Source organism: Camelus bactrianus, chromosome 5 (assembly GCF_048773025.1).
Source record: "Camelus bactrianus isolate YW-2024 breed Bactrian camel chromosome 5, ASM4877302v1, whole genome shotgun sequence".
NCBI classification, from domain to species: domain Eukaryota; kingdom Metazoa; phylum Chordata; class Mammalia; order Artiodactyla; family Camelidae; genus Camelus; species Camelus bactrianus.
Window position 1 is genome coordinate 1122573 of NC_133543.1, and position 23919 is coordinate 1146491.

Genomic DNA, 23919 nt, shown 5'->3' on the forward strand with positions numbered 1-23919 from the left:
AGATAAGTGTGTGTGAAAGCCGTCCTTCACCTAGCTTGTTGGGAACACAAAGTTTCTTTTCAGTTGCAAACTCCATTCCATACATATATATGGGGAGGTACAAGCTCCAACTAGGTTTTACAGGGAAAACTGCAGGAACTTCAAACCGGCACTAGGAAACAGACTGAGAAAGCAGAGAAAAAGTGTCTCCTGCAAACCGTTCCCTTGGTGCTAGATGAACGAACGTCTCTCCACTTGCTCAGTTCTGAGAGATAAGTGTGTGTGAAAGCCGTCCTTCACCTAGCTTGTTGGGAACACAAAGTTTCTTTTCAGTTGCAAACTCCATTCCATACATATATATGGGGAGGTACAAGCTCCAACTCGGTTTTACAGTGAAAACTGCAGGAACTTCAAACCGGCACTAGGAAACAGACTGAGAAAGCAGAGAAATAGTGTCTCCTGCAACCCGTTCCCTTGGTGCTAGATGAACGAACGTCTCTCCACTTGCTCAGTTCTGAGAGATAAGTGTGTGTGAAAGCCGTCCTTCAGCTAGCTTGTTGGGAACACAAAGTTTCTTTTCAGTTGCAAACTCCATTCCATACATATATATGGGAGGTACAAGCTCCAACTCGGTTTTACAGTGAAAACTGCAGGAACTTGAAACCGGCACTAGGAAATAGACTGAGAAAGCAGAGAAAAAGTGTCTCCTGCAAACCGTTCACTTGGTGCTAGATGAACGAACGTCTCTCCACTTGCTCAGTTCTGAGAGATAAGTGTGTGTGAAAGCCGTCCTTCACCTAGCTTGTTGGGAACACAAAGTTTCTTTTCAGTTGCAAACTCCATTCCATACATATATATGGGGAGGTACAAGCTCCAACTAGGTTTTACAGTGAAAACTGCAGGAACTTCAAACCGGCACTAGGAAACAGACTGAGAAAGCAGAGAAAAAGTGTCTCCTGCAACCCGTTCCCTTGGTGCTAGATGAACGAACGTCTCTCCACTTGCTCAGTTCTGAGAGATAAGTGAGTGTGAAAGCCGTCCTTCACCTAGCTTGTTGGGAACACAAAGTTTCTTTTCAGATGCAAACTCCATTCCATACATATATATGGGGAGGTACAAGCTCCAACTAGGTTTTACAGTGAAAACTGCAGGAAATTGAAACCGGCACTAGGAAACAGACTGAGAAAGCAGAGAAAAAGTATCTCCTGCAACCCGTTCCCTTGGTGCTAGATGAACGAACGTCTCTCCACTTGCTCAGTTCTTAGAGATATGTGTGTGTGAAAGCCGTCCTTCAGCTAGCTTGTTGGGAACACAAAGTTTCTTTTCAGTTGCAAACTCCATTCCATACATATATATGGGGAGGTACAAGCTCCAACTCGGTTTTACAGTGAAAACTGCAGGAACTTGAAACCGGCACTAGGAAATAGACTGAGAAAGCAGAGAAAAAGTGTCTCCTGCAACCCGTTCCCTTGGTGCTAGATGAACGAACGTCTCTCCACTTGCTCAGTTCTGAGAGATAAGTGTGTGTGAAAGCCGTCCTTCAGCTAGCTTGTTGGGAAAACAAAGTTTCTTTTCAGTTGCAAACTCCATTCCATACATATATATGGGGAGGTACAAGCTCCAACTCGGTTTTACAGTGAAAACTGCAGGAACTTGAAACCGGCACTAGGAAATAGACTGAGAAAGCAGAGAAAAAGTGTCTCCTGCAACCCGTTCCCTTGGTGCTAGATGAACGAACGTCTCTCCACTTGCTCAGTTCTGAGAGATAAGTGTGTGTGAAAGCCGTCCTTCAGGTAGCTTGTTGGGAACACAAAGTTTCTTTTCACTTGCAAACTCCATTCCATACATATATATGGGAGGTACAAGCTCCAACTCGGTTTTACAGTGAAAACTGCAGGAACTTGAAACCGGCACTAGGAAATAGACTGAGAAAGCAGAGAAAATGTGTCTCCTGCAACCCGATCCCTTGGTGCTAGATGAACGAACGTCTCTCCACTTGCTCAGTTCTGAGAGATAAGTGTGTGTGAAAGCCGTCCTTCAGCTAGCTTGTTGGGAACACAAAGTTTCTTTTCAGTTGCAAACTCCATTCCATACATATATATGGGAAGTACAAGCTCCAACTCGGTTTTACAGTGAAAACTGCAGGAACTTCAAACCGGCACTAGGAAACCGACTGAGAAAGATGAGAAAAAGTGTCTCCTGCAACCCGTTCCCTTGGTGCTAGATGAACGAAAGTCTCTCCACTTGCTCAGTTCTGAGAGATAAGTGTGTGTGAAAGCCGTCCTTCACCTAGCTTGTTGGGAACACAAAGTTTCTTTTCAGATGCAAACTCCATTCCATACATATATATGGGGAGGTACAAGCTCCAACTCGGTTTTACAGTGAAAACTGCAGGAACTTGAAACCGGCACTAGGAAATAGACTGAGAAAGCAGAGAAAAAGTATCTCCTGCAACCCGTTCCCTTGGTGCTAGATGAACGAACGTCTCTCCACTTGCTCAGTTCTGAGAGATAAGTGTGTGTGAAAGCCGTCCTTCAGCTAGCTTGTTGGGAACACAAAGTTTCTTTTTAGTTACAAACTCCATTCCATACATATATATGGGAGGTACAAGCTCCAACTCGGTTTTACAGTGAAAACTGCAGGAACTTGAAACCGGCACTGGGAAATAGACTGAGAAAGCAGAGAAAAAGTGTCTCCTGCAACCCTTTCCCTTGGTGCTAGATGAACGAACGTCTCTCCACTTGCTCAGTTCTGAGAGATAAGTGTGTGTGAAAGCCGTCCTTCAGCTAGCTTGTTGGGAATACAAAGTTTCTTTTCAGTTGCAAACTCCATTCCATACATATATATGGGGAGGTACAAGCTCCAACTCGGTTTTACAGTGAAAACTGCAGGAACTTCAAACCGGCACTAGGAAATAGACTGAGAAAGCAGAGAAAAAGTGTCTCCTGCAAACCGTTCCCTTGGTGCTAGATGAACGAACGTCTCTCCACTTGCTCAGTTCTGAGAGATAAGTGTGTGTGAAAGCCGTCCTTCACCTAGCTTGTTGGGAACACAAAGTTTCTTTTCAGTTGCAAACTCCATTCCATACATATATATGGGGAGGTACAAGCTCCAACTAGGTTTTACAGTGAAAACTGCAGGAACTTGAAACCGGCACTAGGAAACAGACTGAGAAAGCAGAGAAAAAGTATCTCCTGCAACCCGTTCCCTTGGTGCTAGATGAACGAACGTCTCTCCACTTGCTCAGTTCTTAGAGATATGTGTGTGTGAAAGCCGTCCTTCAGCTAGCTTGTTGGGAACACAAAGTTTCTTTTTAGTTGCAAACTCCATTCCATACATATATATGGGAGGTACAAGCTCCAACTCGGTTTTACAGTGAAAACTGCAGGAACTTGAAACCGGCACTAGGAAATAGACTGAGAAAGCAGAGAAAAAGTGTCTCCTGCAACCCTTTCCCTTGGTGCTAGATGAACGAACGTCTCTCCACTTGCTCAGTTCTGAGAGATAAGTGTGTGTGAAAGCCGTCCTTCAGCTAGCTTGTTGGGAACACAAAGTTTCTTTTCAGTTGCAAACTCCATTCCATACATATATATGGGGAGGTACAAGCTCCAACTCGGTTTTACAGTGAAAACTGCAGGAACTTCAAACCGGCACTAGGAAATAGACTGAGAAAGCAGAGAAAAAGTGTCTCCTGCAACCCTTTCCCTTGGTGCTAGATGAACGAACGTCTCTCCACTTGCTCAGTTCTGAGAGATAAGTGTGTGTGAAAGCCGTCCTTCAGCTAGCTTTTTGGGAAAACAAAGTTTCTTTTCAGTTGCAAACTCCATTCCATACATATATATGGGGAGGTACAAGCTCCAACTCGGTTTTACAGTGAAAACTGCAGGAACTTGAAACCGGCACTAGGAAATAGACTGAGAAAGCAGAGAAAAAGTGTCTCCTGCAACCCGTTCCCTTGGTGCTAGATGAACGAACGTCTCTCCACTTGCTCAGTTCTGAGAGATAAGTGTGTGTGAAAGCCGTCCTTCAGGTAGCTTGTTGGGAACACAAAGTTTCTTTTCACTTGCAAACTCCATTCCATACATATATATGGGAGGTACAAGCTCCAACTCGGTTTTACAGTGAAAACTGCAGGAACTTGAAACCGGCACTAGGAAATAGACTGAGAAAGCAGAGAAAATGTGTCTCCTGCAACCCGATCCCTTGGTGCTAGATGAACGAACGTCTCTCCACTTGCTCAGTTCTGAGAGATAAGTGTGTGTGAAAGCCGTCCTTCAGCTAGCTTGTTGGGAACACAAAGTTTCTTTTCAGTTGCAAACTCCATTCCATACATATATATGGGAAGTACAAGCTCCAACTCGGTTTTACAGTGAAAACTGCAGGAACTTCAAACCGGCACTAGGAAACCGACTGAGAAAGATGAGAAAAAGTGTCTCCTGCAACCCGTTCCCTTGGTGCTAGATGAACGAAAGTCTCTCCACTTGCTCAGTTCTGAGAGATAAGTGTGTGTGAAAGCCGTCCTTCACCTAGCTTGTTGGGAACACAAAGTTTCTTTTCAGATGCAAACTCCATTCCATACATATATATGGGGAGGTACAAGCTCCAACTCGGTTTTACAGTGAAAACTGCAGGAACTTGAAACCGGCACTAGGAAATAGACTGAGAAAGCAGAGAAAAAGTATCCCCTGCAACCCGTTCCCTTGGTGCTAGATGAATGAACGTCTCTCCACTTGCTCAGTTCTGAGAGATAAGTGTGTGTGAAAGCCGTCCTTCAGCTAGCTTGTTGGGAACACAAAGTTTCTTTTTAGTTACAAACTCCATTCCATACATATATATGGGAGGTACAAGCTCCAACTCGGTTTTACAGTGAAAACTGCAGGAACTTGAAACCGGCACTGGGAAATAGACTGAGAAAGCAGAGAAAAAGTGTCTCCTGCAACCCTTTCCCTTGGTGCTAGATGAACGAACGTCTCTCCACTTGCTCAGTTCTGAGAGATAAGTGTGTGTGAAAGCCGTCCTTCAGCTAGCTTGTTGGGAATACAAAGTTTCTTTTCAGTTGCAAACTCCATTCCATACATATATATGGGGAGGTACAAGCTCCAACTCGGTTTTACAGTGAAAACTGCAGGAACTTGAAACCGGCACTAGGAAATAGACTGAGAAAGCAGAGAAAAAGTGTCTCCTGCAAACCGTTCCCTTGGTGCTAGATGAACGAACGTCTCTCCACTTGCTCAGTTCTGAGAGATAAGTGTGTGTGAAAGCCGTCCTTCACCTAGCTTGTTGGGAACACAAAGTTTCTTTTCAGTTGCAAACTCCATTCCATACATATATATGGGGAGGTACAAGCTCCAACTAGGTTTTACAGTGAAAACTGCAGGAACTTCAAACCGGCACTAGGAAACAGACTGAGAAAGCAGAGAAAAAGTGTCTCCTGCAACCCGTTCCCTTGGTGCTAGATGAACGAACGTCTCTCCACTTGCTCAGTTCTGAGAGATAAGTGTGTGTGAAAGCCGTACTTCACCTAGCTTGTTGGGAACACAAAGTTTCTTTTCAGTTGCAAACTCCATTCCATACATATATATGGGGAGGTACAAGCTCCAACTCGGTTTTACAGTGAAAACTGCAGGAACTTCAAACCGGCACTAGGAAACAGACTGAGAAAGCAGAGAAATAGTGTCTCCTGCAACCCGTTCCCTTGGTGCTAGATGAACGAACGTCTCTCCACTTGCTCAGTTCTGAGAGATAAGTGTGTGTGAAAGCCGTCCTTCAGCTAGCTTGTTGGGAACACAAAGTTTCTTTTCAGTTGCAAACTCCATTCCATACATATATATGGGAGGTACAAGCTCCAACTCGGTTTTACAGTGAAAACTGCAGGAACTTGAAACCGGCACTAGGAAATAGACTGAGAAAGCAGAGAAAAAGTGTCTCCTGCAAACCGTTCACTTGGTGCTAGATGAACGAACGTCTCTCCACTTGCTCAGTTCTGAGAGATAAGTGTGTGTGAAAGCCGTCCTTCAGCTAGCTTGTTGGGAACACAAAGTTTCTTTTCAGTTGCAAACTCCATTCCATACATATATATGGGGAGGTACAAGCTCCAACTAGGTTTTACAGTGAAAACTGCAGGAACTTCAAACCGGCACTAGGAAACAGACTGAGAAAGCAGAGAAAAAGTGTCTCCTGCAACCCGTTCCCTTGGTGCTAGATGAACGAACGTCTCTCCACTTGCTCAGTTCTGAGAGATAAGTGTGTGTGAAAGCCGTCCTTCACCTAGCTTGTTGGGAACACAAAGTTTCTTTTCAGATGCAAACTCCATTCCATACATATATATGGGGAGGTACAAGCTCCAACTAGGTTTTACAGTGAAAACTGCAGGAACTTGAAACCGGCACTAGGAAACAGACTGAGAAAGCAGAGAAAAAGTATCTCCTGCAACCCGTTCCCTTGGTGCTAGATGAAAGAACGTCTCTCCACTTGCTCAGTTCTTAGAGATATGTGTGTGTGAAAGCCGTCCTTCAGCTAGCTTGTTGGGAACACAAAGTTTCTTTTTAGTTGCAAACTCCATTCCATACATATATATGGGAGGTACAAGCTCCAACTCGGTTTTACAGTGAAAACTGCAGGAACTTGAAACCGGCACTAGGAAATAGACTGAGAAAGCAGAGAAAAAATGTCTCCTGCAACCCTTTCCCTTGGTGCTAGATGAACGAACGTCTCTCCACTTGCTCAGTTCTGAGAGATAAGTGTGTGTGAAAGCCGTCCTTCAGCTAGCTTGTTGGGAACACAAAGTTTCTTTTCAGTTGCAAACTCCATTCCATACATATATATGGGGAGGTACAAGCTCCAACTCGGTTTTACAGTGAAAACTGCAGGAACTTCAAACCGGCACTAGGAAATAGACTGAGAAAGCAGAGAAAAAGTGTCTCCTGCAACCCTTTCCCTTGGTGCTAGATGAACGAACGTCTCTCCACTTGCTCAGTTCTGAGAGATAAGTGTGTGTGAAAGCCGTCCTTCAGCTAGCTTGTTGGGAAAACAAAGTTTCTTTTCAGTTGCAAACTCCATTCCATACATATATATGGGGAGGTACAAGCTCCAACTCGGTTTTACAGTGAAAACTGCAGGAACTTGAAACCGGCACTAGGAAATAGACTGAGAAAGCAGAGAAAAAGTATCTCCTGCAACCCGTTCCCTTGGTGCTAGATGAACGAACGTCTCTCCACTTGCTCAGTTCTGAGAGATAAGTGTGTGTGAAAGCCGTCCTTCAGCTAGCTTGTTGGGAACACAAAGTTTCTTTTTAGTTACAAACTCCATTCCATACATATATATGGGAGGTACAAGCTCCAACTCGGTTTTACAGTGAAAACTGAAGGAACTTGAAACCGGCACTGGGAAATAGACTGAGAAAGCAGAGAAAAAGTGTCTCCTGCAACCCTTTCCCTTGGTGCTAGATGAACGAACGTCTCTCCACTTGCTCAGTTCTGAGAGATAAGTGTGTGTGAAAGCCGTCCTTCAGCTAGCTTGTTGGGAATACAAAGTTTCTTTTCAGTTGCAAACTCCATTCCATACATATATATGGGGAGGTACATGCTCCAACTCGGTTTTACAGTGAAAACTGCAGGAACTTGAAACCGGCACTAGGAAATAGACTGAGAAAGCAGAGAAAAAGTGTCTCCTGCAAACCGTTCCCTTGGTGCTAGATGAACGAACGTCTCTCCACTTGCTAAGTTCTGAGAGATAAGTGTGTGTGAAAGCCGTCCTTCACCTAGCTTGTTGGGAACACAAAGTTTCTTTTCACTTGCAAACTCCATTCCATACATATATATGGGGAGGTACAAGCTCCAACTAGGTTTTACAGTGAAAACTGCAGGAACTTCAAACCGGCACTAGGAAACAGACTGAGAAAGCAGAGAAAAAGTGTCTCCTGCAACCCGTTCCCTTGGTGCTAGATGAACGAACGTCTCTCCACTTGCTCAGTTCTGAGAGATAAGTGTGTGTGAAAGCCGTACTTCACCTAGCTTGTTGGGAACACAAAGTTTCTTTTCAGTTGCAAACTCCATTCCATACATATATATGGGGAGGTACAAGCTCCAACTCGGTTTTACAGTGAAAACTGCAGGAACTTCAAACCGGCACTAGGAAACAGACTGAGAAAGCAGAGAAATAGTGTCTCCTGCAACCCGTTCCCTTGGTGCTAGATGAACGAACGTCTCTCCACTTGCTCAGTTCTGAGAGATAAGTGTGTGTGAAAGCCGTCCTTCAGCTAGCTTGTTGGGAACACAAAGTTTCTTTTCAGTTGCAAACTCCATTCCATACATATATATGGGAGGTACAAGCTCCAACTCGGTTTTACAGTGAAAACTGCAGGAACTTGAAACCGGCACTAGGAAATAGACTGAGAAAGCAGAGAAAAAGTGTCTCCTGCAACCCTTTCCCTTGGTGCTAGATGAACGAACGTCTCTCCACTTGCTCAGTTCTGAGAGATAAGTGTGTGTGAAAGCCGTCCTTCAGCTAGCTTGTTGGGAACACAAAGTTTCTTTTCAGTTGCAAACTCCATTCCATACATATATATGGGGAGGTACAAGCTCCAACTCGGTTTTACAGTGAAAACTGCAGGAACTTCAAACCGGCACTAGGAAATAGACTGAGAAAGCAGAGAAAAAGTGTCTCCTGCAACCCTTTCCCTTGGTGCTAGATGAACGAACGTCTCTCCACTTGCTCAGTTCTGAGAGATAAGTGTGTGTGAAAGCCGTCCTTCAGCTAGCTTGTTGGGAAAACAAAGTTTCTTTTCAGTTGCAAACTCCATTCCATACATATATATGGGGAGGTACAAGCTCCAACTCGGTTTTAAAGTGAAAACTGCAGGAACTTGAAACCGGCACTAGGAAATAGACTGAGAAAGCAGAGAAAAAGTGTCTCCTGCAACCCGTTCCCTTGGTGCTAGATGAACGAACGTCTCTCCACTTGCTCAGTTCTGAGAGATAACTGTGTGTGAAAGCCGTCCTTCAGGTAGCTTGTTGGGAACACAAAGTTTCTTTTCACTTGCAAACTCCATTCCATACATATATATGGGAGGTACAAGCTCCAACTCGGTTTTACAGTGAAAACTGCAGGAACTTCAAACCGGCACTAGGAAATAGACTGAGAAAGCAGAGAAAATGTGTCTCCTGCAACCCGATCCCTTGGTGCTAGATGAACGAACGTCTCTCCACTTGCTCAGTTCTGAGAGATAATTGTGTGTGAAAGCCGTCCTTCAGCTAGCTTGTTGGGAACACAAAGTTTCTTTTCAGTTGCAAACTCCATTCCATACATATATATGGGAAGTACAAGCTCCAACTCGGTTTTACAGTGAAAACTGCAGGAACTTCAAACCGGCACTAGGAAACCGACTGAGAAAGATGAGAAAAAGTGTCTCCTGCAACCCGTTCCCTTGGTGCTAGATGAACGAAAGTCTCTCCACTTGCTCAGTTCTGAGAGATAAGTGTGTGTGAAAGCCGTCCTTCACCTAGCTTGTTGGGAACACAAAGTTTCTTTTCAGATGCAAACTCCATTCCATACATATATATGGGGAGGTACAAGCTCCAACTCGGTTTTACAGTGAAAACTGCAGGAACTTGAAACCGGCACTAGGAAACAGACTGAGAAAGCAGAGAAAAAGTATCTCCTGCAACCCGTTGCCTTGGTGCTAGATGAACGAACGTCTCTCCACTTGCTCAGTTCTTAGAGATATGTGTGTGTGAAAGCCGTCCTTCAGCTAGCTTGTTGGGAACACAAAGTATCTTTTTAGTTGCAAACTCCATTCCATACATATATATGGGAGGTACAAGCTCCAACTCGGTTTTACAGTGAAAACTGCAGGAACTTGAAACCGGCACTAGGAAGTAGACTGAGAAAGCTGAGAAAAAGTGTCTCCTGCAACCCTTTCCCTTGGTGCTAGATGAACGAACGTCTCTCCACTTGCTAAGTTCTGAGAGATAAGTGTGTGTGAAAGCCGTCCTTCAGCTAGCTTGTTGGGAACACAAAGTTTCTTTTCAGTTGCAAACTCCATTCCATACATATATATGGGAGGTAGAAGCTCCAACTCGGTTTTACAGTGAAAACTGCAGGAACTTGAAACCGGCACTAGGAAATAGACTGAGAAAGCAGAGAAAAAGTGTCTCCTGCAACCCGTTCCCTTGGTGCTAGATGAACGAACGTCTCTCCACTTGCTCAGTTCTGAGAGATAAGTGTGTGTGAAAGCCATCCTTCAACTAGCTTGTTGGGAACACAAAGTTTCTTTTCACTTGCAAACTCCATTCCATACATATATATGGGAGGTACAAGCTCCAACTCGGTTTTACAGTGAAAACTGCAGGAACTTCAAACCGGCACTAGGAAACAGACTGAGAAAGCTGAGAAAAAGTTTCTCCTGCAACCCGTTCCCTTGGTGCTAGATGAACGAACGTCTCTCCACTTGCTCAGTTCTGAGAGATAAGTGTGTGTGAAAGCCATCCTTCAGCTAGCTTGTTGGGAACACAAAGTTTCTCTTCAGTTGCAAACTCCATTCCATACATATATATGGGGAGGTACAAGCTCCAACTCGGTTTTACAGTGAAAACTGCAGGAACTTCAAACCGGCACTAGGAAACAGACTGAGAAAGCTGAGAAAAAGTGTCTCCTGCATCCCGTTCCCTTGGTGCTAGATGAACGAACGTCTCTCCACTTGCTCAGTTCTGAGAGATAAGTGTGTGTGAAAGCCGTCCTTCACCTAGCTTGTTGGGAACACAAAGTTTCTTTTCAGTTGCAAACTCCATTCCATACATATATATGGGGAGGTACAAGCTCCAACTAGGTTTTACAGTGAAAACTGCAGGAACTTCAAACCGGCACTAGGAAACAGACTGAGAAAGCAGAGAAAAAGTGTCTCCTGCAACCCTTTCCCTTGGTGCTAGATGAACGAACGTCTCTCCACTTGCTCAGTTCTGAGAGATAAGTGTGTGTGAAAGCCGTCCTTCACCTAGCTTGTTGGGAACACAAAGTTTCTTTTCAGTTGCAAACTCCATTCCATACATATATATGGGGAGGTACAAGCTCCAACTCGGTTTTACAGTGAAAACTGCAGGAACTTCAAACAGGCACTAGGAAACAGACTGAGAAAGCAGAGAAATAGTGTCTCCTGCAACCCGTTCCCTTGGTGCTAGATGAACGAACGTCTCTCCACTTGCTCAGTTCTGAGAGATAAGTGTGTGTGAAAGCCGTCCTTCAGGTAGCTTGTTGGGAACACAAAGTTTCTTTTCACTTGCAAACTCCATTCCATACATATATATGGGAGGTACAAGCTCCAACTCGGTTTTACAGTGAAAACTGCAGGAACTTGAAACCGGCACTAGGAAATAGACTGAGAAAGCAGAGAAAATGTGTCTCCTGCAACCCGATCACTTGGTGCTAGATGAACGAACGTCTCTCCACTTGCTCAGTTCTGAGAGATAAGTGTGTGTGAAAGCCGTCCTTCAGCTAGCTTGTTGGGAACACAAAGTTTCTTTTCAGTTGCAAACTCCATTCCATACATATATATGGGAAGTACAAGCTCCAACTCGGTTTTACAGTGAAAACTGCAGGAACTTCAAACCGGCACTAGGAAACAGACTGAGAAAGATGAGAAAAAGTGTCTCCTGCAACCCGTTCCCTTGGTGCTAGATGAACGAACGTCTCTCCACTTGCTCAGTTCTGAGAGATAAGTGTGTGTGAAAGCCGTCCTTCAGCTAGCTTGTTGGGAACACAAAGTTTCTTTTTAGTTGCAAACTCCATTCCATACATATATATGGGAGGTACAAGCTCCAACTCGGTTTTACAGTGAAAACTGCAGGAACTTGAAACCGGCACTGGGAAATAGACTGAGAAAGCAGAGAAAAAGTGTCTCCTGCAACCCTTTCCCTTGGTGCTAGATGAACGAACGTCTCTCCACTTGCTCAGTTCTGAGAGATAAGTGTGTGTGAAAGCCGTCCTTCAGCTAGCTTGTTGGGAAAACAAAGTTTCTTTTCAGTTGCAAACTCCATTCCATACATATATATGGGGAGGTACAAGCTCCAACTCGGTTTTACAGTGAAAACTGCAGGAACTTGAAACCGGCACTAGGAAATAGACTGAGAAAGCAGAGAAAAAGTGTCTCCTGCAACCCGTTCCCTTGGTGCTAGATGAACGAACGTCTCTCCACTTGCTCAGTTCTGAGAGATAAGTGTGTGTGAAAGCCGTCCTTCAGCTAGCTTGTTGGGAACACAAAGTTTCTTTTTAGTTACAAACTCCATTCCATACATATATATGGGAGGTACAAGCTCCAACTCGGTTTTACAGTGAAAACTGCAGGAACTTGAAACCGGCACTGGGAAATAGACTGAGAAAGCAGAGAAAAAGTGTCTCCTGCAACCCTTTCCCTTGGTGCTAGATGAACGAACGTCTCTCCACTTGCTCAGTTCTGAGAGATAAGTGTGTGTGAAAGCCGTACTTCACCTAGCTTGTTGGGAACACAAAGTTTCTTTTCAGTTGCAAACTCCATTCCATACATATATATGGGGAGGTACAAGCTCCAACTCGGTTTTACAGTGAAAACTGCAGGAACTTCAAACCGGCACTAGGAAACAGACTGAGAAAGCAGAGAAATAGTGTCTCCTGCAACCCGTTCCCTTGGTGCTAGATGAACGAACGTCTATCCACTTGCTCAGTTCTGAGAGATAAGTGTGTGTGAAAGCCGTCCTTCAGCTAGCTTGTTGGGAACACAAAGTTTCTTTTCAGTTGCAAACTCCATTCCATACATATATATGGGAGGTACAAGCTCCAACTCGGTTTTACAGTGAAAACTGCAGGAACTTGAAACCGGCACTAGGAAATAGACTGAGAAAGCAGAGAAAAAGTGTCTCCTGCAAACCGTTCACTTGGTGCTAGATGAACGAACGTCTCTCCACTTGCTCAGTTCTGAGAGATAAGTGTGTGTGAAAGCCGTCCTTCACCTAGCTTGTTGGGAACTCAAAGTTTCTTTTCAGTTGCAAACTCCATTCCATACATATATATGGGGAGGTACAAGCTCCAACTCGGTTTTACAGTGAAAACTGCAGGAACTTCAAACCGGCACTAGGAAACAGACTGAGAAAGCAGAGAAATAGTGTCTCCTGCAACCCGTTCCCTTGGTGCTAGATGAACGAACGTCTCTCCACTTGCTCAGTTCTGAGAGATAAGTGTGTGTGAAAGCCGTTCTTCACCTAGCTTGTTGGGAACACAAAGTTTCTTTTCAGTTGCAAACTCCATTCCATACATATATATGGGGAGGTACAAGCTCCAACTAGGTTTTACAGTGAAAACTGCAGGAACTTCAAACCGGCACTAGGAAACAGACTGAGAAAGCAGAGAAAAAGTGTCTCCTGCAACCCGTTCCCTTGGTGCTAGATGAACGAACGTCTCTCCACTTGCTAAGTTCTGAGAGATAAGTGTGTGTGAAAGCCGTACTTCACCTAGCTTGTTGGGAACACAAAGTTTCTTTTCAGTTGCAAACTCCATTCCATACATATATATGGGGAGGTACAAGCTCCAACTCGGTTTTACAGTGAAAACTGCAGGAACTTCAAACCGGCACTAGGAAACAGACTGAGAAAGCAGAGAAATAGTGTCTCCTGCAACCCGTTCCCTTGGTGCTAGATGAACGAACGTCTCTCCACTTGCTCAGTTCTGAGAGATAAGTGTGTGTGAAAGCCGTCCTTCAGCTAGCTTGTTGGGAACACAAAGTTTCTTTTCAGTTGCAAACTCCATTCCATACATATATATGGGAGGTACAAGCTCCAACTCGGTTTTACAGTGAAAACTGCAGGAACTTGAAACCGGCACTAGGAAATAGACTGAGAAAGCAGAGAAAAAGTGTCTCCTGCAAACCGTTCACTTGGTGCTAAATGAACGAACGTCTCTCCACTTGCTCAGTTCTGAGAGATAAGTGTGTGTGAAAGCCGTCCTTCACCTAGCTTGTTGGGAACACAAAGTTTCTTTTCAGTTGCAAACTCCATTCCATACATATATATGGGGAGGTACAAGCTCCAACTAGGTTTTACAGTGAAAACTGCAGGAACTTCAAACCGGCACTAGGAAACAGACTGAGAAAGCAGAGAAAAAGTGTCTCCTGCAACCCGTTCCCTTGGTGCTAGATGAACGAACGTCTCTCCACTTGCTCAGTTCTGAGAGATAAGTGTGTGTGAAAGCCGTCCTTCACCTAGCTTGTTGGGAACACAAAGTTTCTTTTCAGATGCAAACTCCATTCCATACATATATATGGGGAGGTACAAGCTCCAACTAGGTTTTACAGTGAAAACTGCAGGAACTTGAAACCGGCACTAGGAAACAGACTGAGAAAGCAGAGAAAAAGTATCTCCTGCAACCCGTTCCCTTGGTGCTAGATGAACGAACGTCTCTCCACTTGCTCAGTTCTTAGAGATATGTGTGTGTGAAAGCCGTCCTTCAGCTAGCTTGTTGGGAACACAAAGTTTCTTTTTAGTTGCAAACTCCATTCCATACATATATATGGGAGGTACAAGCTCCAACTCGGTTTTACAGTGAAAACTGCAGGAACTTGAAACCGGCACTAGGAAATAGACTGAGAAAGCTGAGAAAAAGTGTCTCCTGCAACCCTTTCCCTTGGTGCTAGATGAACGAACGTCTCTCCACTTGCTCAGTTCTGAGAGATAAGTGTGTGTGAAAGCCGTCCTTCAGCTAGCTTGTTGGGAACACAAAGTTTCTTTTCAGTTGCAAACTCCATTCCATACATATATATGGGAGGTAGAAGCTCCAACTCGGTTTTACAGTGAAAACTGCAGGAACTTGAAACCGGCACTAGGAAATAGACTGAGAAAGCAGAGAAAAAGTGTCTCCTGCAACCCGTTCCCTTGGTGCTAGATGAACGAACGTCTCTCCACTTGCTCAGTTCTGAGAGATAAGTGTGTGTGAAAGCCATCCTTCAACTAGCTTGTTGGGAACACAAAGTTTCTTTTCACTTGCAAACTCCATTCCATACATATATATGGGAGGTACAAGCTCCAACTCGGTTTTACAGTGAAAACTGCAGGAACTTCAAACCGGCAGTAGGAAACAGACTGAGAAAGCTGAGAAAAAGTTTCTCCTGAAACCCGTTCCCTTGGTGCTAGATGAACGAACGTCTCTCCACTTGCTCAGTTCTGAGAGATAAGTGTGTGTGAAAGCCATCCTTCAGCTAGCTTGTTGGGAACACAAAGTTTCTCTTCAGTTGCAAACTCCATTCCATACATATATATGGGGAGGTACAAGCTCCAACTCGGTTTTACAGTGAAAACTGCAGGAACTTCAAACCGGCACTAGGAAACAGACTGAGAAAGCTGAGAAAAAGTGTCTCCTGCATCCCGTTCCCTTGGTGCTAGATGAACGAACGTCTCTCCACTTGCTCAGTTCTGAGAGATAAGTGTGTGTGAAAGCCGTCCTTCACCTAGCTTGTTGGGAACACAAAGTTTCTTTTCAGTTGCAAACTCCATTCCATACATATATATGGGGAGGTACAAGCTCCAACTAGGTTTTACAGTGAAAACTGCAGGAACTTCAAACCGGCACTAGGAAACAGACTGAGAAAGCAGAGAAAAAGTGTCTCCTGCAAACCTTTCCCTTGGTGCTAGATGAACGAACGTCTCTCCACTTGCTCAGTTCTGAGAGATAAGTGTGTGTGAAAGCCGTCCTTCACCTAGCTTGTTGGGAACACAAAGTTTCTTTTCAGTTGCAAACTCCATTCCATACATATATATGGGGAGGTACAAGCTCCAACTCGGTTTTACAGTGAAAACTGCAGGAACTTCAAACAGGCACTAGGAAACAGACTGAGAAAGCAGAGAAATAGTGTCTCCTGCAACCCGTTCCCTTGGTGCTAGATGAACGAACGTCTCTCCACTTGCTCAGTTCTGAGAGATAAGTGTGTGTGAAAGCCGTCCTTCAGGTAGCTTGTTGGGAACACAAAGTTTCTTTTCACTTGCAAACTCCATTCCATACATATATATGGGAGGTACAAGCTCCAACTCGGTTTTACAGTGAAAACTGCAGGAACTTGAAACCGGCACTAGGAAATAGACTGAGAAAGCAGAGAAAATGTGTCTCCTGCAACCCGATCCCTTGGTGCTAGATGAACGAACGTCTCTCCACTTGCTCAGTTCTGAGAGATAAGTGTGTGTGAAAGCCGTCCTTCAGCTAGCTTGTTGGGAACACAAAGTTTCTTTTCAGTTGCAAACTCCATTCCATACATATATATGGGAAGTACAAGCTCCAACTCGGTTTTACAGTGAAAACTGCAGGAACTTCAAACCGGCACTAGGAAACAGACTGAGAAAGATGAGAAAAAATTGTCTCCTGCAACCCGTTCCCTTGGTGCTAGATGAACGAACGTCTCTCCACTTGCTCAGTTCTGAGAGATAAGTGTGTGTGAAAGCCGTCCTTCAGCTAGCTTGTTGGGAACACAAAGTTTCTTTTTAGTTGCAAACTCCATTCCATACATATATATGGGAGGTACAAGCTCCAACTCGGTTTTACAGTGAAAACTGCAGGAACTTGAAACCGGCACTGGGAAATAGACTGAGAAAGCAGAGAAAAAGTGTCTCCTGCAACCCTTTCCCTTGGTGCTAGATGAACGAACGTCTCTCCACTTGCTCAGTTCTGAGAGATAAGTGTGTGTGAAAGCCGTCCTTCAGCTAGCTTGTTGGGAAAACAAAGTTTCTTTTCAGTTGCAAACTCCATTCCATACATATATATGGGGAGGTACAAGCTCCAACTCGGTTTTACAGTGAAAACTGCAGGAACTTGAAACCGGCACTAGGAAATAGACTGAGAAAGCAGAGAAAAAGTGTCTCCTGCAACCCGTTCCCTTGGTGCTAGATGAACGAACGTCTCTCCACTTGCTCAGTTCTGAGAGATAAGTGTGTGTGAAAGCCGTCCTTCAGCTAGCTTGTTGGGAACACAAAGTTTCTTTTTAGTTACAAACTCCATTCCATACATATATATGGGAGGTACAAGCTCCAACTCGGTTTTACAGTGAAAACTGCAGGAACTTGAAACCGGCACTGGGAAATAGACTGAGAAAGCAGAGAAAAAGTGTCTCCTGCAACCCTTTCCCTTGGTGCTAGATGAACGAACGTCTCTCCACTTGCTCAGTTCTGAGAGATAAGTGTGTGTGAAAGCCGTCCTTCAGCTAGCTTGTTGGGAATACAAAGTTTCTTTTCAGTTGCAAACTCCATTCCATACATATATATGGGGAGGTACAAGCTCCAACTCGGTTTTACAGTGAAAACTGCAGGAACTTGAAACCGGCACTAGGAAATAGACTGAGAAAGCAGAGAAAAAGTGTCTCCTGCAACCCGTTCCCTTGGTGCTAGATGAACGAACGTCTCTCCACTTGCTCAGTTCTGAGAGATAAGTGTGTGTGAAAGCCGTCCTTCACCTAGCTTGTTGGGAACACAAAGTTTCTTTTCAGTTGCAAACTCCATTCCATACATATATATGGGGAGGTACAAGCTCCAACTAGGTTTTACAGTGAAAACTGCAGGAACTTCAAACCGGCACTAGGAAACAGACTGAGAAAGCAGAGAAAAAGTGTCTCCTGCAACCCGTTCCCTTGGTGCTAGATGAACGAACGTCTCTCCACTTGCTCAGTTCTGAGAGATAAGTGTGTGTGAAAGCCGTCCTTCACCTAGCTTGTTGGGAACACAAAGTTTCTTTTCAGTTGCAAACTCCATTCCATACATATATATGGGGAGGTACAAGCTCCAACTCGTTTTTACAGTGAAAACTGCAGGAACTTCAAACCGGCACTAGGAAACAGACTGAGAAAGCAGAGAAATAGTGTCTCCTGCAACCCGTTCCCTTGGTGCTAGATGAACGAACGTCTCTCCACTTGCTCAGTTCTGAGAGATAAGTGTGTGTGAAAGCCGTCCTTCAGCTAGCTTGTTGGGAACACAAAGTTTCTTTTCAGTTGCAAACTCCATTCCATACATATATATGGGAGGTACAAGCTCCAACTCGGTTTTACAGTGAAAACTGCAGGAACTTGAAACCGGCACTAGGAAATAGACTGAGAAAGCAGAGAAAAAGTGTCTCCTGCAACCCGTTCCCTTGGTGCTAGATGAACGAACGTCTCTCCACTTGCTCAGTTCTGAGAGATAAGTGTGTGTGAAAGCCGCCCTTCAGCTAGCTTGTTGGGAACACAAAGTTTCTTTTCAGTTGCAAACTCCATTCCATACATATATATGGGAGGTACAAGCTCCAACTCGGTTTTACAGTGAAAACTGCAGGAACTTCAAACCGGCACTAGGAAACAGACTGAGAAAGCAGAGAAATAGTGTCTCCTGCAACCCGTTCCCTTGGTGCTAGATGAACGAACGTCTCTCCACTTGCTCAGTTCTGAGAGATAAGTGTGTGTGAAAGCCGTCCTTCAGCTAGCTTGTTGGGAACACAAAGTTTCTTTTCAGTTGCAAACTCCATTCCATAAATATATATGGGAGGTACAAGCTCCAACTCGGTTATACAGTGAAAACTGCAGGAACTTCAAACCGGCACTAGGAAACAGACTGAGAAAGCAGAAAAAAGTGTCTCATGCAACCCGTTCCCTTGGTGCTAGATGAACGAACGTCTCTCCACTTGCTCAGTTCTGAGAGATAAGTGTGTGTGAAAGCCGTCCTTCACCTAGCTTGTTGGGAACACAAAGTTTCTTTTCAGTTGCAAACTCCATTCCATACATATATATGGGGAGGTACAAGCTCCAACTCGGTTTTACAGTGAAAACTGCAGGAACTTCAAACCGGCACTAGGAAACAGACTGAGAAAGCAGAGAAATAGTGTCTCCTGCAACCCGTTCCCTTGGTGCTAGATGAACGAACGTCTCTCCACTTGCTCAGTTCTGAGAGATAAGTGTGTGTGAAAGCCGTCCTTCAGCTAGCTTGTTGGGAACACAAAGTTTCTTTTCAGTTGCAAACTCCATTCCATACATATATATGGGAGGTACAAGCTGCAACTCGGTTTTACAGTGAAAACTGCAGGAACTTGAAACCGGCACTAGGAAACAGACTGAGAAAGCTGAGAAATAGTGTCTCCTGCAACCCGTTCCCTTGGTGCTAGATGAACGAACGTCTCTCCACTTGCTCAGTTCTGAGAGATAAGTGTGTGTGAAAGCCGTCCTTCAGCTAGCTAGTTGGGAACACAAAGTTTCTTTTCAGTTGCAAACTCCATTCCATACATATATATGGGAGGTACAAGCTGCAACTCGGTTTTACAGTGAAAACTGCAGGAACTTGAAACCGGCACTAGGAAACAGACTGAGAAAGCTGAGAAAAAGTGTCTCCTGCAACCCGTTCCCTTGGTGCTAGATGAACGAACGTCTCTCCACTTGCTCAGTTCTGAGAGATAAGTGTGTGTGAAAGCCATTCTTCAGCTAGCTTGTTGGGAACACAAAGTTTCTTTTCAGTTGCAAACTCCATTCCATACATATATATGGGGAGGTACAAGCTCCAACTCGGTTTTACAGTGAAAACTGCAGGAACTTCAAACCGGCACTAGGAAACAGACTGAGAAAGCAGAGAAAAAGTGTCTCCTGCAACCCGTTCCCTTGGTGCTAGATGAACGAACGTCTCTCCACTTGCTCAGTTCTGAGAGATAAGTGAGTGTGAAAGCCGTCCTTCACATAGCTTGTTGGGAACACAAAGTTTCTTTTCAGTTGCAAACTCCATTCCATACATATATATGGGGAGGTACAAGCGCCAACTCGGTTTTACAGTGAAAACTGCAGGAACTTCAAACCGGCACTAGGAAACAGACTGAGAAAGCTGAGAAAAAGTGTCTCCTGCAACCCGTTCCCTTGGTGCTAGATGAACGAAAGTCTATCCACTTGCTCAGTTCTGAGAGATAAGTGTGTGTGAAAGCCGTCCTTCAGCTAGCTTGTTGGGAACACAAAGTTTCTTTTCAGTTGCAAACTCCATTCCATACATATATATGGGGAGGTACAAGCTCCAACTCGGTTTTACAGTGAAAACTGCAGGAACTTCAAACCGGCACTAGGAAACAGACTGAGATAGCTGAGAAAAATTGTCTCCTGCAACCCGTTCCCTTGGTGCTAGATGAACGAAAGTCTATCCACTTGCTCAGTTCTGAGAGATAAGTGTGTGTGAAAGCCGTCCTTCACATAGCTTGTTGGGAACACAAAGTTTCTTTTCAGTTGCAAACTCCATTCCATACATATATATGGGGAGGTACAAGCTCCAACTCGGTTTTACAGTGAAAACTGCAGGAACTTCAAACCGGCACTAGGAAACAGACTGAGAAAGCAGAGAAAAAGTGTCTCCTGCAACCCGTTCCCTTGGTGCTAGATGAACGAACGTCTCTCCACTTGCTCAGTTCTGAGAGATAAGTGTGTTTGAAAGCCGTCCTTCAGCTAGCTTGTTGGGAACACAAAGTTTCTTTTCAGTTGCAAACTCCATTCCATACATATATATGGGAGGTACAAGCTCCAACTCGGTTTTACAGTGAAAACTGCAGGAACTTCAAACCGGCACTAGGAAACAGACTGAGAAAGCAGAGAAAAAGTGTCTCCTGCAACCCGTTCTCTTGGTGCTAGATGAACGAACGTCTCTCCACTTGCTCAGTTCTGAGAGATAAGTGTGTTTGAAAGCCGTCCTTCAGCTAGCTTGTTGGGAACACCAAGTTTCTTTTCAGTTGCAAACTCCATTCCATACATATATATGGGAGGTACAAGCTCCAACTCGGTTTTACAATGAAAACTGCAGGAACTTCAAACCGGCACTAGGAAATAGACTGAGAAAGCAGAGAAAAAGTGTCTCCTGCAAACCGTTCCCTTGGTGCTAGATGAACGAACGTCTCTCCACTTGCTCAGTTCTGAGAGATAAGTGTGTGTGAAAGCCGTCCTTCAGCTAGCTTGTTGGGAACACCAAGTTTCTTTTCAGTTGCAAACACCATTCCATACATATATATGGGGAGGTACAAGCTCCAACTCGGTTTTACAGTGAAAACTGCAGGAACTTCAAACCGGCACTAGGAAACAGACTGAGAAAGCAGAGAAAAAGTGTCTCCTGCAACCCGTTCCCTTGGTGCTAGATGAACGAACGTCTCTCCACTTGCTCAGTTCTGAGAGATAAGTGTGTGTAAAAGCCGTCCTTCAGCTAGCTTGTTGGGAACACAAAGTTTCTTTTCAGTTGCAAACTCCATTCCATACATATATATGGGAGGTACAAGCTCCAACTCGGTTTTACAGTGAAAACTGCAGGAACTTCAAACCGGCACTAGCAAACAGACTGAGAAAGCTGAGAAAAAGTGTCTCCTGCAACCCGTTCCCTTGGTGCTAGATGAACGAACGTCTCTCCACTTGCTCAGTTCTGAGAGATAAGTGTGTGTGAAAGCCGTCCTTCAGCTAGCTTGTTGGGAACACAAAGTTTCTTTTCAGTTGCAAACTCCATTCCATACATATATATGGGAGGTACAAGCTCCAACTCGGTTTTACAGTGAAAACTGCAGGAACTTCAAACCGGCACTAGGAAACAGACTGAGAAAGCAGAGAAAAATTGTCTCCTGCAAACCGTTCCCTTGGTGCTAGATGAACGAACGTCTCTCCACTTGCTCAGTTCTGAGAGATAAGTGGGTGTGAAAGCCGTCCTTCAGCTAGCTTGTTGGGAACACCAAGTTTCTTTTCAGTTGCAAACTCCATTCCATACATATATATGGGGAGGTACAAGCTCCAACTCGGTTTTACAGTGAAAACTGCAGGAACTTCAAACCGGCACTAGGAAACAGACTGAGAAAGCAGAGAAAAAGTGTCTCCTGCAACCCGTTCCCTTGGTGCTAGATGAACGAACGTCTCTCCACTTGCTCAGTTCTGAGAGATAAGTGTGTGTAAAAGCCGTCCTTCAGCTAGCTTGTTGGGAACACAAAGTTTCTTTTCAGTTGCAAACTCCATTCCATACATATATATGGGAGGTAAAAGCTCCAACTCGGTTTTACAGTGAAAACTGCAGGAACTTCAAACCGGCACTAGCAAACAGACTGAGAAAGCTGAGAAAAAGTGTCTCCTGCAACCCGTTCCCTTGGTGCTAGATGAACGAACGTCTCTCCACTTGCTCAGTTCTGAGAGATAAGTGTGTGTGAAAGCCGTCCTTCAGCTAGCTTGTTGGGAACACAAAGTTTCTTTTCAGTTGCAAACTCCATTCCATACATATATATGGGAGGTACAAGCTCCAACTCGGTTTTACAGTGAAAACTGCAGGAACTTCAAACCGGCACTAGGAAACAGACTGAGAAAGCAGAGAAAAAGTGTCTCCTGCAACCCGTTCCCTTGGTGCTAGAGGAACGAACGTCTCTCCACTTGCTCAGTTCTGAGAGATAAGTGTGTGTAAAAGCCGTCCTTCAGCTAGCTTGTTGGGAACACAAAGTTTCTTTTCAGTTGCAAACTCCATTCCATACATATATATGGGAGGTAAAAGCTCCAACTCGGTTTTACAGTGAAAACTGCAGGAACTTCAAACCGGCACTAGCAAACAGACTGAGAAAGCTGAGAAAAAGTGTCTCCTGCAACCCGTTCCCTTGGTGCTAGATGAACGAACGTCTCTCCACTTGCTCAGTTCTGAGAGATAAGTGTGTGTGAAAGCCGTCCTTCAGCTAGCTTGTTGGGAACACAAAGTTTCTTTTCAGTTGCAAACTCCATTCCATACATATATATGGGAGGTACAAGCTCCAACTCGGTTTTACAGTGAAAACTGCAGGAACTTCAAACCGGCACTAGGAAACAGACTGAGAAAGCAGAGAAAAAGTGTCTCCTGCAACCCGTTCCCTTGGTGCTAGAGGAACGAACGTCTCTCCACTTGCTCAGTTCTGAGAGATAAGTGAGTGTGAAAGCCGTCCTTCAGCTAGCTTGTTGGGAACACAAAGTTTCTTTTCAGTTGCAAACTCCAATCCATACATATATATGGGGAGGTACAATCTCCAACTCGGTTTTACAGTGAAAACTGCAGGAACTTCAAACCGGCACTAGGAAACAGACTGAGAAAGCAGAGAAAAATGGTCTCCTGCCACCCGTTCCCTTGGTGCTAGATGAACGAACGTCTCTCCACTTGCTCAGTTCTGAGAGATAAGTGTGTGTGAAAGCCGTCCTTCAGCTAGCTTGTTGGGAACACAAAGTTTCTTTTCAGTTGCAAACTCCATTCCATACATATATATGGGGAGGTACAAGCTCCAACTCGGTTTTACAGTGAAAACTGCAGGAACTTCAAACCGGCACTAGGAAACAGACTGAGAAAGCAGAGAAAAAGTGTCTCCTGCAACCCGTTCCCTTGTTGCTAGATGAACGAACGTCTCTCCACTTGCTCAGTTCTGAGTGATAAGTGTGTGTGAAAGCCGTCCTTCAGCTAGCTTGTTGGGAACACAAAGTTTCTTTTAAGTTGCAAACTCCATTCCATACATATATATGGGGAGGTACAAGCTCCAACTCGGTTTTACAGTGAAAACTGCAGGAACTTCAAACCGGCACTAGCAAACAGACTGAGAAAGCAGAGAAAAAGTGTCTCCTGCAACCCGTTCCCTTGGTGCTAGATGAACGAACGTCTCTCCACTTGCTCAGTTCTGAGAGATAAGTGTGTGTGAAAGCCGTCCTTCAGCTAGCTTGTTGGGAACACAAAGTTTCTTTTCAGTTGCAAACTCCATTCCATACATATATATGGGAGGTACAAGCTCCAACTCGGTTTTACAGTGAAAACTGCAGGAACTTCAAACCGGCACTAGCAAACAGACTGAGAAAGCTGAGAAAAAGTGTCTCCTGCAACCCGTTCCCTTGGTGCTAGATGAACGAACGTCTCTCCACTTGCTCAGTTCTGAGAGATAAGTGTGTGTGAAAGCCGTCCTTCAGCTAGCTTGTTGGGAACACAAAGTTTCTTT